This window comes from Lonchura striata, chromosome 11, assembly GCF_050655825.1.
Source record: "Lonchura striata isolate lonStrDom1 chromosome 11, ASM5065582v1, whole genome shotgun sequence".
In the NCBI taxonomy this organism is placed as follows: Eukaryota; Metazoa; Chordata; class Aves; order Passeriformes; family Estrildidae; genus Lonchura; species Lonchura striata.
In genome coordinates, this window is record NC_140713.1 from 23,050,633 (window position 1) to 23,067,652 (window position 17,020).

The window sequence follows — 17,020 nt, forward strand, 5'->3', positions numbered from 1 at the left end:
CTTATCTCCAGGATCAAAAAGAATTCCAGGGCTCCAAGAGCAGAAACTGAGAGCACTTCGTTCCCTGCCAGCGCGTGCAGACTGGAGGAGTTCAGGTTGGACACAAGTTAAGGGTTGGAGTCTCACTGCAATAAAGAGATTGTTTCCACTGCCTGCAGGAGGAACAACTTTGGATCTTGATTTCTCTGCTCGAGCTTGCAGTAAATAAAGCTTTAAGCAGAGCCCATTAAAGCTGTTTCAATTTCCAGGCTCTGGTCTTTCTAAAATTAACTCTTAGATAATTCAGTATACACAAACAACCCTTGGTTGAGGAGGAGAAGGATTCAGATCATCAAGTGTTCATCACGACCTTCTGGGTCAAGGATCTGCCAGGAATATGTCTGTGGGTTTGCTACCCAGCCTGGAAAAGGCTTCAGCGAGGAATTCTCAGACAAAATAAAGATTCTACAGTTAATGGATTTTGTTAAATCATGGAATCCAGATCCTCTTTTGCACAAGAACTGGTGCTCAGCCTCATATTCAGGTTCCTTTCAAGCCTCAATCCACAAAGCCAAACCGTTGGGAGCTCGTTCCACCTCAGCAGAGTTTTAGGATTGAGCTGAAAACCACAAACCCCAATCCCTGACGGACCTGAGAGCTCTGGGCAAGGCTTCTCCTCCTTTTACAAAGCACAGCCCCTCTGAAAGAAAGCAAACAAAACTTAATCGCTGCTACCTTGAAGCAGTCAGCCCCATGTCCCAAGGCAGAGCAGGTCCCTAACTCCGAATTGTTGGCTCTGGGAGTTTTTATCTCGGAGGGGTTTTGCTGCGTCTGGTTGTGCAAGTTTTTCTAACGTCATTTCTGATCAAGGTAGTTCCCAGTAACAACTTTCAGCATATTGCAGGTCAAGGTTAAGAGGGAAAGGGAAATTGCACAGGGGAGGTGCTCCTGCTGCTCTTCAAGGTGGCAGGGCCTGGGAGAGAGGGGATTGCTCAGGAATTAAAGGAGTTCTTGTAAAACCAGAGGAGCTGCTGCAAGGAAAGAGGAAAGCAACGTTTGTGACACCGTTAACAAATGATAGCAATGTGCAGATGCCTGGAAACGAAGCCAATGTCAGCTTTAAACCCATCCGTGGCAAATTGATTTCAAATCATCAGCTCTGCGCTCCAGCAAAGGCTTTTTTTTCCAGCAGGAACAGCCTGTGCAGTTGAAAATCACTTTAACCAAGTCTGGAAAACATCCTGCTAAGCAGGCCCTGCCTCCCAGCAGAGTCCAGGCTCACACAGATTTTGTGCTGGGCAGGTTGGGAGCAATCCTGATGTTAATTAATAGTAACTTGCCCAGAGAATCTGTGCTTGCCCCATCCCTGGTAGCATCCAAGGCCAGGCTGGATGAGATTTGGAGCACCCTGGGATAGTGGGAGGTGTCCCAGCCCGTGGAACTGGGTGATCTTTAAGGTCCCTTCCAACCCAAACCATTCCATGATTCTGTGATTCCCATTCAAAACTACATTCATGGTTTGTAGCATCATCCTCTCCAAGCTCAGGAGACCCACGTGGAAAAGCTGAGCTTGCAGCCGTCAGCTGAATTTCACATCTGAACATAAAAATGAACCCCCAGCTCCTTTTGCTGCCTGTAGCAGCTCGGATTTTTAAGGGGAAAAAGAAGCCCTAAATGAAAACTCCCAGGCACACGGAGGGTTTGCAGCACACGGAGCAAACACAGCCAGAACCTCATGGAAACCCCATCCCAGATGAATCAAACCCTCCTCCAAGCAGCCAAGGAAGACATTAAACCTTCAGGCTGCTGGGGAATTGCCAGAAGCCGGGAATGCCGGCACCAGCTCTAAAGAATAATTGGCAACGACAGCAAAATGTGATGTTATCCTTGCAAATTGTCCCTGTCAGCCCTGATGGGATTTAGGGATCACTGCAGCACAGAGGACAAGCTCCCTCTGCCGAGGCCATGGATGTGGAGGGCAGGATGCTCCACAAGAAAAGGGACACAGCTTTTCCATCTCCATCCTGACACAGGCGTCTTTCACACGGCAGGGCTGAACTGAAAAACAGGACCATAGGAATCATCTGGATGTACTGACAGGTAAAATGCTGTCCCCACTCGGTTTTGGGGAAGAATCCAAACCTTTTGCATTTCCATCTTCCCTTGGATTATAGCTTTATAGCTTGCATCCAGGTGTGGGTTTGTAACTGCAATAAAGGCAGACCCAGCTGCTGGAAAATTTGAAATCCAAACCACTCTGGTGGAAAAAATTCCTTGCTTGAAAAAAGTCCATGAGAATCATCAGCCCTCACCTGCATGGCCTGTGAACCTCACAGGACCCTCCTGTGCTCCTGAAACACCCCAAAATCCTTCCTGCTTCAAAGAACTTCCAGTGATGGGAAATTCAGAGCAACAACACAAAACCGTTTGAAACCAGAGAGGTGAAGGGAAGAAAAGGGAATTTTAGGAGCAGAAAGACCAGGCAGGAGGGAGGATTCAGTTAGGAGAGAAGCTTGGCACAGCTGCCACCTCTGTCTTCAGCCCTGGGGTTGGGTACCCACCTCTTTACCTGGCCAGGATTCCAGCAGGGAACAATGAGGAGATGCCATCATCCACCCAACATTCCCTCACTGCCAAGCAGTGTCTTACAGAGCAGTGGGAAAAGCTTTAAACAGCCCCTCAGAGGTGGTTTGGAGATCAATTTCAAGCCATGGCCTTGGTTGCTTGCCTCCCCAGTTACCTGGAGCAAGGCAGTTGATAAATTTGGGATGTTGAGGCGGTCTGACCTTACACAGCCAAGGCACATCTCCCCCAGTGCCCCCTGCTTTTCTCTCCCACACCCCTGAGAATGCCTTTCCTTGTTTCCCAGAGCCTCCTCATTGTTCCTGGCAGGATGGGCAGAGCACGGGGCACACAATGAGGTGCCCTCTGCTCAGGATGTACGTTGGTCATCCCAGGGCAGGAAAATGCTTACAGAGGGGCTTCCTCAGCCAGCTGCCTCCTCACTTTCCCTCCCCCTTCCCACCAGATCCTCAGCACGATCCTGGTGCTCTGATTACCAGCCACCCCTCACAGGAACTCGCTGCAGGTGACCAAAATGTTCATCCATGGAAGATCCCATGAATATTCAAAGCCCACCACAGGTAAATTAATCTCTCTCCCAAAACCTGCTTCCCACCCAGGGCTGGAAGAGTAATCTAGAGGGTTGGGGAAGAGAAATCCAGAGGTTTGTGTCCATTGTGTCCACCCCATCTGATGACAGGAGCCTCCATCCTCATCAACGTCATGTGTGCAGTAAATGAGTCCTGGAGTCCTTTCATCCCCTGCCAGCCTTTGTCCTTGGCACACATGAAACTCCTGGGCATCCTGAGCGTGGGGCCAGGACTGGTGTCCATCTGCTCAGCAGCCCGTGGAACAAAGACTTCTCTGGGTGTGCAGCTCTGCAAATGACATTAATTAGTCTATAATTAGCTCTTAGCCCCTCATGCTTCAGGACGGTGTGTCCACGTCAGCCCCGTGTCGTGGACATCCTCCCTGGGGGCTTGTACAACACAAGGAATTCACCCTGACATCACTGCTCCTCGTAAATCCCAGATCTGAGACGGCTTTTTCCATCTCTCAGGCCCGAGTTCATTTCCTGCCATGGCTCGTGGTAAATCAGGAATTGGGGGTTTGGGTGGCAATCCCACACACCAGGTTTCTGCAAAGTTCAGGGTAAAATACAGTCTGGATTTTCTCAGGGCAATAAGACTTGCTTCAGAGCTAAACAGCTCATCAATAATTATCTCTAAGTGCAAGCCAAGTCAGCCCTGCCAAGGACAAAAGCATCTACAAGGGCAGGAATCAAAGAATCACTCACTTAGAATCAAAGAATTCCATTTAGCTTGGAAGAAAGCTCCAAAATCACCAAGTCCAACCTATGACCCACCCCCAACTTGTCACCAAGCCCAGAGCACTGAGTGTCACATCCAGGCACTTATTGGGCTCCTCCAGGGATGGGGACTCCAAACCTCCCTGAGCAACCCATTCCAATGTTTGATCCCCTTTCTGGGAAGGAATTCCTCCTGATGTCCAACCTGACCCCCTTCAGCAGCGAGCAGTGCTGATGTGGGGCCGTGTGGATTTTGGGATCACATGGAGCTGCAAGCACTGAGACCCCAAAAACACGGTGGCTGCCTCACCAGAGATTTCCTTCACGCCTCCACTGCTCTCCTCACTCATCCAGAGGGAATTTCCTGGGGAGAATTAATTTCTATCTCAGGGCAGAATGTCCTCCTTCCTCACCTTCCCTTCACCTCACCACCACTGCTCTGGGGGGTGTCCTGAGGGAAGCCCAGGGGACGACCAAGGTTTGATCCCTGTTTGGGGTTGACTTTTTCAACAATACCATCTTTAAGGTCCATTCCGACCCAAACCATAAGATTTCATAAGATCATAAGATGAGATTCCAGCCCAAACCACTCCATGATTCTCTGCAGGGACCGGGGAGTTCCCACTGACTTTACACCATCCAGAAACTTCCCCGTGTCTTTCCAGAGGCTCAGCATCCAAGACCTTCCTTCAATTCATGTGCAGCCACACACCAGATGACCTACAGGGGTGATGGCTCAGCAAAACTCCTGAGTCTGCCCCCACCAGTGGGAAAGAATCAGTTAAAAATACCAGCGTGGCTTGAATCCCTTTTCCTCTGAGGCCTGAATGAGCCTGAGGGAGGAAAGTGCTCCTCAGGGCCCTGACATCTGAATGTGCTGCTGAGGAAGAGGTGTGTATCACATACACAATAATTCACCAGGGTTTGAAGGCTCTAAGTGGCCTTTGAATGACAATTTGCTCACAGAGGCCATAAATACACGCCGTGGTTCACAGGGCTTCAGTTAACATGGGAAACAACCCAAGAAAGGGATTTTGGAATTGTGGCTTTGCATTTTTTCATGTGTGTTCTGTCCAACCCGGGAGCCTGTGGAACAGCGGGGTTTGGGGAGGGGTGATCACTTGACCCAGCAGTGAAAAACAAGATTTTGAGTGCAATTAACAGCTCAGTTCGCTGTCTGTGGTCACTTTTATTTATTGATTAATTGGGTGCAACTGCCTGGTGGAGTTCCCAGATTTTGAGGAGGAAGAGATGTTGGAGAGATGGGAGGAAAAAAACAGGGATAGAGCCTAAAGGAACCTGGAGGATCCTTGTTCCACAGGACACTGCAGGACCCAGCAGGCACAGTCATGGGAAGATGCACCCATGGAAGTCACTGGCCAGCGGTTTCCAAGATGTTCCTCAGGTTTTCAAAAAAATATTTCTTTGCAAGCAGACAATATCTACTCAGAGGAAATATTTCCCCACAGCAGTTGATTGAAACCTCTTGGCCAGGTCCAAAATCCAGGGCAGATTTTCCAGTGATGTCCGTGCACCAGTTTAGACAGGCTGCAGAAAACTTCTCCAGGTCTCCAGAGTGGAAGCTCACCAGGTAACTCCTGGTTTCCATCATGCCCTTGAACCTCAGCCTCTTCCACCCCAGCTAAACCCAAATGGTTTGACTGCAAAGCCACCAAAAAAGGTGTTTTTTGTCCACTTTACCAAAACCCCTTCACTGCACCATGACTTTGTGCATGTGGGATGGAAAGGGGACACAGCCAAGAGACTTTACTGGAAGTTTCCCTGGATTTTTATCCCACTGACAAGAGATTAAACATCCTTTGTGGTGTCCCAGAAAAGGGCTGGAGCTCCTGGGTCTTGGCTAAGCAGAGGAAGACAAGAGCTTTGCAGGGATTTCATCCAAGGCTTTTTTTTTCCCCCAAAGCAAAACAAGAATATTCTCTGGAACCATCGAAGGCTTTTGCAAAGAGAAATAAAAGTTTCCAGCTTGGGTTTGGTTGGAGCCAAACCTGTGTCCTCATCCAGTGGGTGAGGAGCAAGGGTTAGGAGGAAAAAGTGCTTGGCTCTGGAGGAGAAAAGCCTCAGGCAAAGCAGAAATCAAATCAGAAATAATTTTGTACAATCCAAAAGGACGTCTCAGACCCCTCTTCATGATTCATGCCTGCAGCGTTATTTGCCAGAAATTATTCAGAATTACTCTTCTGGCCCATGCTGCTCTTCCCCACCTCTGGAATTCCCAAGTGTCCTGCTCTTCTGAGCATCCATAATCCTGGGGACCCCCAGCACCCACCTTGTTCCCACTCCAGAACCAAAATAACCCAGGAAAAATCCCTCTCTGGCAGATCCATAAGGAGAAAAACAGGGCACCCTTGTTTTCAGTATCTATTCAGTGGCTTAAAAGAGCAGGAAATTTGGGCCATTTGCTTTATCCATTGTATCTTCTGTTATTCATCAATTTTGGAAAACAGCCTCTAAAATTGTTTCCGCCTCTCCTTTCCCATGTAAATCACTCCAAGGTTTTGTGTTTTTGCCTTAAAAAAAGACAAGAAAAAAAAAAATAGCCAAACATTCTGTTGTTCGCAGCGATATTTTTTTCTTTTTTTTTTTTTCACTTCATTCCAATTTAGCAACTCCGTGGAGCTCCCCTTTCGCTAAAAGCCTGGAAACAGAGGAAGCAGTTCCTGCCTGCGGCTGCACGCAAGCAGCAAATGCCACAGCTGAATGTTGTTTTCCTGTCCCCTCTGTCCCCTCTGCCTGCTCCCTCAGCCCCGGGAATAACTCAGACTTCTCCAAGTGCTGACTCTGCTCCAGCCCCCGGGGATGGAAAAGGTTCCCTGCAGCCAGGGCGTGATGCTGCATTTTGGGAATTCAAGGCAGGTATTGAAATGTTTGGGTTGCAGGGAGAAAATCGGGATTTTTTTGGGGTTTTTTCCCCCCCTAGGTGTTTCTAGGTTTGGGAGGAGATGTGGAAAGGCAAATAAAAATGGGATGTGACCATAACCTGATCACGTGAAATGCAAGACACACGTGGAATTCTGGCTTGGATATTTCCTGAGGCAAGAGCCAGGGACCAGGTTTAACTGGGAATCCCAAGGATATAATTTAACTGGGAATCTCATGGACCAGGTTTAACTGGGAATCCCAAGGACCAGGTTTAACTGGGAATTCCAGAGAGCAGGTTTAACTGGGAATCCCAGGGACTAGGTTTAACTGGGAATCCCAGGGACCAGGTTTAACTGGGAATCCCAGGGACTAGGTTTAACTGGGAATCTCATGGACCAAGTTTAACTGGGAATCCCAGGGACTAGGTTTAACTGGGAATCCCAAGGACAGGTTTAACTGGGAATCCCAGGGACCTGGTTTAACTGGGAATCCCTTTGGTTTTCCACCAAGGTCCTGCCCTGCTGACCCCAGACTGGATCAACACATGGATATTTCAGGAGATACCTCACTTGCTGTTTCCCTCCAAGACCCAGCTTCAAGAATCATCTAAAAAGATTTTAAAATATATCATTAAAATCCATTTAAATTAGATTTTGGGAAGGAATCCTTGCCTTCCACTGGCACAGATTCCCAGAGAAGCTGTGGCCTGCTCCTGGATCCCTGGACGTGTCCAAGGTTGGACAGGGCTTGTGGCAACCTGGGCTAGTGGAAGGTCACCCTGCCCATGGAACTGGATGATTTTTAAGCTCCCTTCCAACCCAAACCATTCCATGATTTTATGATTTAGCTGCACCATTTCCTTCACCAAAGTGCAAGAAGATTCCCAGTGCATCCATGAGAAGCCTGGACCTCCTCTAACCTTTCCCAGAAGGATCAGAAGGAAGCTGGAATGATCTCGGGACGTGCAGAGTCAGACCAGCCAGTTTCCAGCAGGTTCACACACAGAGGAGAGGGAAAAAATAATAAAAAGAAATATTCCTGTTGAAACTTTTGCTTCTGGAAATCCCCCGTTTGACCCAGAGTGAGTCATGGGAATTGTTGACCTTGGAATTATGCTGGGAATGCTGTGTGACACGAAAGGAGAGCAGAGCTGGTGTGAGCCAGGAGCTGCTGAGCTCACAGCTCCCACCGTGCTGCAAGTGCAGGGGAGGTATTCCAGAAATTCCAGCAGAAAGGTAACCCCAGGGAAAACAGCTCCTCAGGGGCTGCACCCTGCATGGGAAGAGCCCACCAAACCCAGCTGGAATGGGTAAGAAATAGGTTGCCTGAATAGTTCAGCAGAGTATTCCCATTTTAATCGGATTTTTTCCAGGTTTTGAGGAAGCTCATCTATCATAAATGCAGGTGAACCCAGTGGGAAGAAATGCTGATATCTGACTCCAGTTCAGAAAGCTGAATTATTTATTATAACTATACTACAATACATTAATATACTATTTAAAGGAGATACTAAAACTACAAACCTACTTTTTCTAACTACCAAATCTAACTCACTCACACCTTGAGACCCTCTCTGAGAGTCCAGCCCCAGGTGGGTTGGATTGGATTGGATTGGATTGGATTGGATTGGATTGGATTGGATTGGATTGGATTGGGTTGGGTTGGGTTGAGTTGGATTGGATTGGATTGGATTGGATTGGATTGGATTGGATTGGATTGGATTGGATTGGATTGGATTGATTGGATTGGATTGGATTGGCCATCAGGCTCAAACAATCCTCACCAGAATCCAACCAAGCACTCACCCCAGGGAAACAATTCTCCAAGCACATTCCACATGGGAAAAACAAGGAGCAGAAATAGAAATTGTTTTCTCTTTCTTCTCTCTGTGCTCCTCTATGAAAAATCCTGAGAGAGAGAAGAATGTGCCTGCCTCACTCATCCAATGTCTCACGCCTCAAAGCAAGCAGAGAAAGAAAACCCAGTTAAATATATTTTGGCCAGGAAAAGTTTCTCAATAAAATATCCTGGCAAAGCCAAGCTAATTTTTGGACCAAGCTGACCCACCTAAGGACGTGTGGAATTGTGTAATTAACTAATTAATTGATTTCAGAGTTGTTGCCACTCTGGGAAGATAAGCAGGGAAGGAAGGTGGATTTTAGTTGCTGTCAGGAGAGAAAGATCAGATCCTGAAAGCTCATCCCACGCTGGGAACCCAGTTATGGGAACATGGGCTGGCCAGGCATATGTTCCTCCAGGTTTGGAATATTTGCCATGCACTGAGCTGTGGGTGGTAGGTCACCCTTCCTTCCTCTCAGACGGAATAATCCCCTCTTTTCCTGGAACAAGTGAAAATTAGTAGGAAATTGCAATGGCTTTTTTCCTTAAGTAATTTCTTTGGTTGCCAAGGGGAAAATCCAAACGGTCCAAACATCCAAGTCAGACCTTGGGAAGTTTTATTATGGATTTATCCTTGAAGTTATCACTGTCCCTCCTGATGTCCAGCAGCTCCCAAAGCACAATGGAACACGACTTTTTACTGGAAAATCCCCCTGATTACAGCCATGCTGGAATAAGGCAGGGATGAGAGAGTTTGGATTGCTCAGCTTGGAGAAGAGAAGGCACTGAGGAAACCTTGGAGCCCCTTCCAGTGCTTCGAGGGGCTCCAAGGCTCCAAGGTCCTCTCTCCCCAAAATTGCTGGAGAGGGACTTTGGAAAAAGACCTGGAGAGACAGAACAAGGGGGAATGGCCTCCCACTGGCACAGGGCAGGCTAGTTGGGATATTGAGGAGGAAAGTGGGTATTGGCAACTAGATCAGCTTTGAGATCTCTTCCAAACCATTCCATGATTCTGTGGCGAAGGGAATGAAGCCAGACCCGGCTGAGGAGTTGATGTGTGAGATTTTTGACGTCTCCCTCAGCATGGATTTTATTCACCTCCCGATTTCCCAGGAAGAGCAGAGGTGGGCTGCATACTTTGGACTGATAAGGGTAAAAATGAGTCCCTACGGCCTCAGCCTGACCTCAGCAATGGTGTCTCACTTCTACCTTCTCCTAAAGGCTCTGTGCCTGCTGCAATCGCCCTCCTGGCGTGTCCCGCGCCTCCTCCGCTCCAACCCCGGCCTCCTTCCGAGCAGGAGCAGGAGATAAGTGCTTAATGAGCGAGCAGAGCACATAGTTTCCCTGCAAGAAGCATCTCCCTGGGTTCCTGCCAGATTCTGAGCCTCTCCCCCGTGCAGACCGCCCTGGCAGGCAGGAATTTTCAGCGGATTTCGGAGACTTCCCACCGCGGCACCCAACAGGGAACCCGCAGCTGTTCCTCTCCTAACCCTACGTTTGGGGTGATGGTTTTTTTGGGGGGGAAAAGTCCCATTGGAGGTTTGGGACACATAAAAAAAAGAGATCCCTGGAGTTTAGGGATCTGGGTTTGTTAATTCCTGGAGCAGAGGAAGGCTTGGCCTCCATTCCTTAGGTCACAGCGACAGCGGAGGAAGTCTGGCAGGGCCACGCTGTGGGATGGAGATTGCTCTCCAGGGTGACTCCAAAAGGCAATAAAAAGAAAAGACAATAAGGAGAGAGATAATAAAAACCCTCCAGCTTTTGATTTTCTCCCGGCAATGCCAGGCTTTTCAGGAAGGCCTAATGTTTGCCTACAGATTTACTGTCCCCCAGGCACAGGGGGCAAAGGGACAGAGGTGACGGGACTTGGCAGCTCCAGCCAAGGATTTGCATCGAGCTGAGCAAAAATTGGTGGCTGGATAGAAATGGGGTCAGAATTATCTTTTCCCTGAAGAGCCCTGAAAAAGGAGCAAGACCTTAAATCAGAATTATTCCTGCTGGAGGCAGCTTTTCTTCCTATAACAAACACCAGCTTCTTCTGAGAGGAATAGGAGAGGCCCTGGACAAAGAGTGTCACAACCTCAGGGCATGCAGCTGGAGAGCCACCAGGAATCCTTGGGATGATAAAGCTGAGGCTGGCTATTCCAGGGGCCAACAGCAGCTCCAGTTGCTCACCTTGGCCTCCACCTCAGCAGAATTTCAGTCCTTGATGCAGCCAACACCCAGAGCTCAGCTCAGTCCTATGACCTCACCCTGAGCCCACAAAGAGGGAAAAAAACCTAAATCCAAAATCATCACAGAGCCTTGAAGGTCATCTCTGCTTGGAGAGCTTGGCTGGTCCCATGAGGATCTCCTTGGGGATGAACCAGGATGGTGGGATCTGATTTCCACCCATCCAGGAAACCCCACCCAGACTGGGCAGCAGATGAGGGAGGATGAGCAGCTGGAGCCAAACCTGGACACAAAGAATTCCTCTCACCTTTCCCAGCCCTGGCTCTCCAAACCTGGGTGCTGGACATTCCCAAGGGATGCTCCTGGAGGAGAACCAAGCTTTGCTGATGATGGGAAGGGATGGGCTGGGGAATGGGGTGAGGAAAAACCAAAAAACATCTTCTGAGAGGAGACTGGGAGTTTTGTTCTCACACTTCACCTTCTCTTCTTTCTTCCCCTTGGTACTGGAATGCCCAAGGAGATATACTGGAAATCACTGGAATGTTTTCTTCCAGAGCAATTGGAATATTATGCTGCTATTAAAGAATTATGGAATTCTATTAACAATATGAAAGGAGAAGGCTCAACTCATTTATTTTTTTTTAATTCTCCTCTTGATATAATTTGGTGAAACAAAATCCTTGACCTTCCTCAGAAGGATTTGATTGCAGCAAAGCCATTTCCCATGGAAAGCTGCTGTTCCTGGCTAACTGCAGTGCCAGGGATCATGGAATTACATGGATAATGGCCAATGTCATGGTGCTGAAAACACAGCACACGGAGCACCCAGGATGCTCATTTCTCACTGCCCTGGGGGAAACCCCTCCATCAGCTAAAAAATCAAACATTTGTCCTCACTGAGGTGATGCAATTCTTAGGTTTTTTTCCCTTTTATTATTTTTTTGGTGGCTGTAGTTGTTTTTTTTTTCTTTTGTCAGAGCTCTCCAACCACTGACTCTACCTCAAAAGCCAAAATCTTTCTCCACCTTGACCATGTTTTGGATGCCCCCCAGTGAGGCGACTCCACCGTGCCAGGAGTCATTTGCACACTTTATACACCCTGCCAAAAACGCCTGGATATGGGGAAAATCCTTAAAAAAAAAAAAAAAAAAAAGAAAAGCCAAACAAAACTAAAACTCCATGCCTTTTAGCTATGGATGTGTGGAAAAACACATTAATCTTGCAGAACACGGCCAGCAGACAGGAGCCAAAAGGTTGCCACCGGGGTGTGGTGAAGGGGAGACATTTCCATGCTATTGCTCAGCAGGTCACAGCAACAGGATGCTGATAACATCCTGCAAACTTCCTCCCTCAGCTGGCCTGGAAAAAAATCCCGAAAAGAACCAAGGCCCCGAGGCACATCACAAGCAGCAAACCATTCACAAATCCACCTTCTGGGAATGTTGTGTTTCAGGGCAGGCCGGGGATGCAGAGCTTTTCCCTGGTTGGAAAGAGGACAGCTGGAAAGGAAGGAAAAAAGGGAAAAAATGGAAAAAAGGGAAAACTAGGCAGAGCTCCATGGCCAGCAGGACTTTGGGGTGGTGGCTCCGTGCTGGCACAGCTGTTCCTTTTATTGTTCCAGATGGATTTTACATGGAAAAGATTTTTTTTTAATAGCTGGGTTTCCACTTTTTCCTCCTCCTTAAGAGCTCAAAGATGCTCAGAGTTATCCTCTCAGCCACACAGAGATAAATCCAGAGGAAGGCAAAGCGACAGGAGAGAATTTCCTCAAAAGGCAGGGAGAGCAGGAGATCCCACCATAAAATCCATAAAATTAATTCAATTCAAGCTTTGACAAGAGCCAAGCAGAATTTCTGCAGTGCAGTCGGACTGGTGGCAGGGGGCAGCAAGAAGAAAATGAGCACTGAGGGATTTCTTTTCTCCCTTTGAAAAGGAAAACACAAAGAGAGGCTCAGAAAGAGAAGCGAAACCTGCCTGCAAAGGAAAATGGCTGAGAATAAAAATCTAAAAAAAAAAAAATCTAAATATATCTTGCTTTGAGCAAAATAATTTCCTCCAACAAGGTCACTAAAATCCAATTCTTTCCAGTCATGATGCTCACTTGGTTCTCAGGGAGGATGGGACAAGGAGCTCTGTGAGGTGCCAGGGAAGGGATTTTTGCCTCTGAATGCGACTCAGTTCCCCCACACCCTGCACAAGCCATTTCCAAGCATTTCTTCTCTGTTTTTAACTCTCACCCCCCTCCCCAGGAAGGGAGAGCTTCTTCAGGAGGGTGAGGGACAGCGCTGGTGAGGGATTTCTTCTGCTCTCAGCAGTCACCGGTGCTGGGCCGCTGGTTCAACCACAAACCTGAGCTGTGGGGACACCAAACGTGCCACAAACACAAGGAAAACACAGCCCCACCCCTTAATTTCCTCCATTTGCTTGAAGCGGATGAAAATTGTGGAATTATAGAAGGGTTTGGATTGGAGGAGACCTTCAAACTCATCCAGTTCCATCTCCTGCCACAGCAGGGACACCTCCCGCCGTCCCAGGCTGCTCCAAACCCAGCCTTGGGCACTTCCAGGAATCCAGGAGCAGCCACAGCTTCTCTGGGAATTCCACCCCAGTCCTTCCCAGCCGGGAATTCTTCCCAACATCCCGTCCCACTCAGTTTGAAGCCATTCCCACTCTCGCACAGCAGCTCCCCATCCCTCCCCCCACCCAAGACACCAACTTTGGGTCTCTGCCGCTGAACTTCCAGCCCCGGGGATGAGATTGTTCCCAAAAAAGGGGACCAGCTGGGGACAGCGTCCCTGCGGTTATCTCCCACCCCAATTAACACCTTTGAGCGGCCGCCAGCCGGGCTGGGAAGTCAGCTTTGCTCTGAAGGCCAATCCTGGAGCAGAGGGAGCTTGGCAGCCCCTGCCTCCCCCCTGCCCCCCTTATCTCCCCCCGGAGCTTTCCTGTTTACATTTCCCCTTAGATCCCTGTAATTAATGCACTGACAGCGCAGGCTGCTCGGGAATGCTGCTGGGTGCCACTCGCCGTGAGCAGCACCCCCACACACACCTGGAGATGCCACCAGAAATTTGGGGTGACACCCCCCCCTATAAGGCTGATCACGCCTGGTTTTGTTTCCATTAGGAAGGAAGGACCGGCCCAAAATGCACCCAGAGGGATCTGCCTTAGGAAGGATGCAAATATTCCCGATAAATCATTTGCAAACAAAAAAATTCCCTGTGCTGGGGGTGCAGTTTTGGCCGCACACCCCAAAACTCCAGCTCCAGGCAGCCTTGGCACAAGGGGAGCAGCCTGGGACCACGCAGTGGGCACCGTAAAACCTGGCACAGGGAGACCCCCTGATCCTTTAATCCCTCAGGAGCTGCAGTTAATGCCCAGCATGAAAGTATTCGTAGCCCTGCACGGCACAATGCTGCTTTTCCCAGAAAATGCTCAAATTCTCCCTATTTTCTCTCATTTCCCCCCTTTTACCCTGCAGCAAATAGAAAAGTTCGAGCACTCAGACACAGCTGCTGGTGTCTGTGCCATCCCAGGGTGGGGAAGGGGGGATGGAGAAGCATTAAAAACTCTTTTAAACACTGCTTTTACACATTTTATTCCATTCCTATTTCCCAAACTACCCCTAATTTCCAACAAAACGTGCCCCAGCCATGCCCAGCTCTTGATCTAGGAGTGGATCAGGCTCCAAGACCACCAGGCAGAAGAAGAAGAAAAAGAGAAGAAGAAAGAAAAACCTGCCCAGATTTTGCCATAGGGAAAAAAAAAAAAAAAAAAAAAAAAAAAAAAAAAAAAAAAAAAACCAAAAAACCCACAACTCCATGGCTCCATCCCGGCGTTCGGATCCCAAAAAACATCCCGTGCCATTCCTTGTGACGCCAGCGGGGGGAAACCAGAGCCATAAAACCCCATCCCTCCCCCTGGACTGCAGATCCCTATCGGAATCAAAGGCCGCAGCTGCTGGTGTGGGGCAGGGATGCTTTGGTGGGAACAGCCCCTCGCTGTTATATGGCACCCAGGGGAGCTGGGGCTGTCGCCTTTCCACTCCTCAGGAACCCCAGGGGGAATTTTTGGGAGCTGCAGCACCAGCTGTGCCTGCCCTCATCCATAGCCAGGCAGCAGGGTGAGAGGTGCCGCATAAAAGAGCAGGGCGGGGGCAGATATGGATCTTCAAGGAGGGAAATTTGGCAGGAGGGTGAAGTAAAACAAGGAGGAAAAGAGGGAGAAAAAAGGGAAAAGGAAAAAAAAAGGAAGATTTGAAACCACTGGTTGATCCCACCTGGAGGTTGGGGAGATGAGAAGGGAAGGGTGGGTTGGGAAGGGAAAGGGGAAAAATACCAAAAAAAAGGAAGATTTGAAACCAAAGCCCTCGTTGATCCTACCTGGAGGTTGGGGAGATGGGAAGAGTGGGTTGGGAAGGGAAAGGGGGGGAAAAAAACAAAAAAAAGGAAGATTTGAAACAAAAGCCCTGGTTGATCCCACCTGGAGGTTGGGGAGATGAGAAGGGAAGGGTGGGGTGGGAAGGGAAAGGCACCCCTGGGACGGGGATGGGGATGGGGATGGGGATGGGGATGGGGATGGGGATGGGGTTGTTGTTAACACCTTTTGGAGGTGCACACACAGAGATCACATCAGACAGAGTTCTGCTAAAGGCGTCCTTAAGGAAAATCCATTTGGTTGCAGTGTCTGGGAGCTCTTCTACTTAACTGATATAACCCCAAAGCATCAATATTCAGCCTTTATTAATATGTGGCAGAAGCTCAGCAGAAATAAACCCAAACCTGGAGGGAGGGGTAGAAATTTGATGCTTCAAAATCCAGAAAACAGCAAAACTGCGCTCTGGGTTTGGCCCACAATATTGACTTTTCTACTACCTGAGATTACAGACCTACTCCTGCTCTGTTGCTGCCCTTTATTCCCTCCAGCCCCCATTTTCCTAGCACGCTCAGCTCATTTCTTTTTTGCCTTCCATGCAATAAATCCTGCTCAATCTCTGGGTGTGACCAGCCCCTGCTGCCATTCCCACATTTCTCGCCCGTGCCCAACCCTCACTTGGGGTTCCTTTCCAGCTACCAGAAACCTGAAAAAAAAAATCCTTTTCCTTTGGAAATCCCTCCAGCTGCTGAGACAGAAGGTTTGGAAATGACCTCTGTCCCTGCTCCTGTTCCACATCTCCCCCAGCTGTAAGTTCTGCCTCCAGCAGCACTGACCCCGAGCTGGATCTGCAGCCCCGGGGCTCGCTGGTGCTGTGGGAGGGGAATTAACCTTTTTGCAAGGATGAGTGAGGAAATTGCTGGTCTTGGTTTGCTCTTTTCCTCCAGCAAACCTCGCTGCGAGCTCTGCAGCAGCCCGAGCTCCTCTGGCTGGAAAAATCCTGCTCCTTGCTGCCGGGACAATAAATATTTTCCCTCCCTCCACGCAGCTGGGTTAAGAACCTTGAGGTCAGGCTGGAGGAGCTGAGGGTGCTGGTTGCTCACTGCCCTGCGAGTTTCCAGCCCCATCCCCCCCGCTGCTGCCCATTTAGGATGGCCTCCAAATGTTGGGAATGAAGAGACTCAGATTAGAAGGCTGTGAGAGTAAAACTCTGATTTCTTTAAAATACACTGCTATTTTATACAGAGCTTCGAGAGGACCAAATTCATCGCTCCTGAAGTGAAAACAACTTATACTATTGGTGCAGAGTGCTTGACGCACAGTGATAGAACTTAACTATAAACAATGTGAAAAACAAGAGAGACAAAGAATTATTTGTGTTCTTTTCCAGCTCTTTTCTAGGCTTTTGCCTGGGTAGAAACTCTCAGTTTCTTTCTTTGACTGAATCTGAGTCCCACATCCAAACCCTTTGGAGTCAGCCTGTGAGAACCCCGGGCTTGCTCTGGGGTCTCATGTGGTGGTGAAATTCCTCCTCCAACCCGTGCTCCCAAAGAAAAACTGTGCAGGCTCTTGTTGTCTGGTCTCAAGGCAGTTTACTGTGAGTTATCTAAAAGATTTTCTTCTCAGGCTGTGGCTGCTTGATCAGCAGCCCAGGCAGAGGCACACACACACACTGACATCCTCTCTATCTGCTGTCTTCTTCTTCTCTCCCCACCCAGGGCTGCTGCTATCTTTTCTATGATATATTACATATTACATGTTTATAGTTTTTCCCCAATACCTACTACCTGTATTACAAGGTGCCTTTCTACTCTAAACCAACCCATAAGTGCCAACATCACCAAGAACATGGAGGCAAGGAAGGAGAAGGAGGAAGGACAGGATCAGCCCACTTTCCTCCAT